Raw genomic sequence first — 2,223 nt, 5'->3', positions numbered from 1 at the left:
CTCTAAGTCGGAGGACCTCCACCTTCCAAAGGCCTTCTGCAGCCTCTCTTCACTCTTCGTCGCCTCCAGCACGCTCGCCATCGACCTAGGCCTCGTCTGGAATGGGCCATGGCGGTGGTTCGACGAGTCGATGCTCGATATCTGCGAGACCCTCAGCAAGGTCAAGTCTGAGGCCTTCGGCAAGGTCGTTTGCCTCTGCATTGTGTCGGCGCAAGGGTAGAATTAGTGCACTTGTGCTACACATATATTTAGTAGTATTTTTTATATGCACAATTTCATGATAACCCACTTCGTACCAGAAACAACAACAACAACAACAACCAAGCCTTTCAGTCCCAAACAAGTTTGGGTAGGCTACTTCGTACCAGAAACATTTGGAGAAATATTTTTCGCAGATTTATATGGCTCTAAGCTGGGGATATATGTCATATACCTATGTTTTGCAGATAGTAGTCCTGTTTAGCGTATGCATGTTAGTGTAATGTAATACCCGCCAATTGGTTGTACTGTCTATGTATTGATGCTACTGGAAATCATCTTCTTTTGCAGATTCAGCTCGAGTCTACATCATGTAGGTATGGCACTGATATATCTCAACGTGATGCCTGACCGAGAATTGAAACTGATCAATGGACTCCCTCTGCTCACCGTGGTTCCCTCTCGGTTGCGTTCAGTCCAGCAACTCCACAGACCACAGGAGGGCAACTGACGGTAGCTGTCTAACTGATCATCGAGGGCAGTTCCAGGATCTCCTGTAGTACCTCCAGGGCCGATCGGCAGGGCAGAAGCTTGAGGCGTACATCTTCCAGCATCAGGCAAACAGTAGCCCCCATCTTCGAAGAAAGCATGGTCACAGGGTACTCTAATGGTCCAAAACTTGCATCTGTACGTGTGCTTAACCTGTTTACGTATGAAGTACACGAGTGAACATGTAGTGGCATAGATGACCTAACCAATTCATGCATAATGGATGGTTTTCCCCGAGTAGAATGTCACACATTTCAGAGAGAGCAACATACATTGTTAAATACAGGACTTATCGAGCGGCAGGCTTGATAAGCAATGTCAGACAGTAACAACAAAAAGATTGATGGAGGCTTGGAGTAAAATCAACCGTTATTGATGTTCTTATTCATCCTTTGTCTTCTAGCTTATTACAATGATCTCATTTCATGGAAGTACGGAGGAGGAGGACCCCGAGAGGATTGCCGCCGCCTCCACCGGTGGACAGATGGCTTTGCACTCATCCATCGTCTTGTAGCAATTATCATTGGTTAGACAGCAGTAGCACTTAGCTTTATCTGGGTTGCATATGGGAATGCTGTGACCCTTGAAACACCCATTAAGACCTTCCTTGTCGAGGGTTGCGCCTCTGCCTAAGAATTGTCAACAGAAATTTATTGTCAAATTTCATGAGCAATCGACAAAACGCGGGAAGAGCAGACACAGGAATAACTAAATGAACGATGCAAGAAAGAGATATATGTGTTGCTTACATTGGCCCTGAATGGCGAAGCACACGAGAAGAAGAAGCAGCAGCAACTTGTGGACGCGCTTCGTGCACTCTCCCATCTCTTCGCAGCCGATCGGTCACGACTGCGGATAGTAATTTGTATTAGTATCAAGGATACTTTGTTGCGCATGTGATGGATGAACAACTACACAAGCATCAAGCAGTACAATTTTTTAGATCCAGACCGCATTGGGGAATTTGGGAGCAGCAGCTTACGGGATGGCTTGTGCGGCGGCCGAGCGGCGAGCGGCGAGCGGCTTCTCCTTTGCTGGTGCGGTGGCCGAGCGCAAGCTAGCAGCCTGCCGGCGCGGACCGGAAGAAGACGGCGAGCAATTGGTGAGGAGCGGCGGGGGAGGGCGGGGAGGAGGCGATGGCGGCTGGCCGGAACCGGAATGGGGATCTCTCTGTCACTCCGTGGAGGTGCACCTATATATCGCTGCAGTAGACGCACGCACAGCACCACGTCCGCTTTTCTGGTGGGCCGGCCCAGGTAAAACCTCTTCTCCAGGTTTCTTTATTTTTTCCTTTTTATTTCGTAATAAATTTTCAAATTTGAAAAACTTTCGTTTTTTAGTGAAAAAATGTCCAGACTTGAAAAATGTTAGAAAAATTGCTCAAATTTTGTTCAAAAAAGGCTTTGCTCAAAATTAATTTTTTAAAAAATTCATAAATAAATTTGCTCAAATTTTTTTGTTTAGAAAAATAAAATA

General features: G+C 46.4%; 1 long non-coding RNA gene across 1 annotated transcript; it reads right to left on the bottom strand.

Annotated features, from left to right (window-relative positions):
* Window positions 1–1,104: 1,104 nt before the first annotated feature.
* On the bottom strand, window positions 1,105–1,764 carry LOC124682149. The gene is made up of 3 exons (XR_006996175.1): window positions 1,730–1,764; window positions 1,497–1,596; window positions 1,105–1,376 (listed from the first exon to the last, which is right to left on the bottom strand). It is a non-coding gene; the product is annotated as an uncharacterized LOC124682149 (long non-coding RNA).
* Between the last annotated feature and the right edge of the window lie 459 nt (window positions 1,765–2,223).

The sequence above is a fragment of the Lolium rigidum genome, unplaced genomic scaffold (assembly GCF_022539505.1).
Source record: "Lolium rigidum isolate FL_2022 unplaced genomic scaffold, APGP_CSIRO_Lrig_0.1 contig_69236_1, whole genome shotgun sequence".
Taxonomy (NCBI): Eukaryota; Viridiplantae; Streptophyta; class Magnoliopsida; order Poales; family Poaceae; genus Lolium; species Lolium rigidum.
This window is presented reverse-complemented; position numbering and strand designations above follow the sequence as displayed.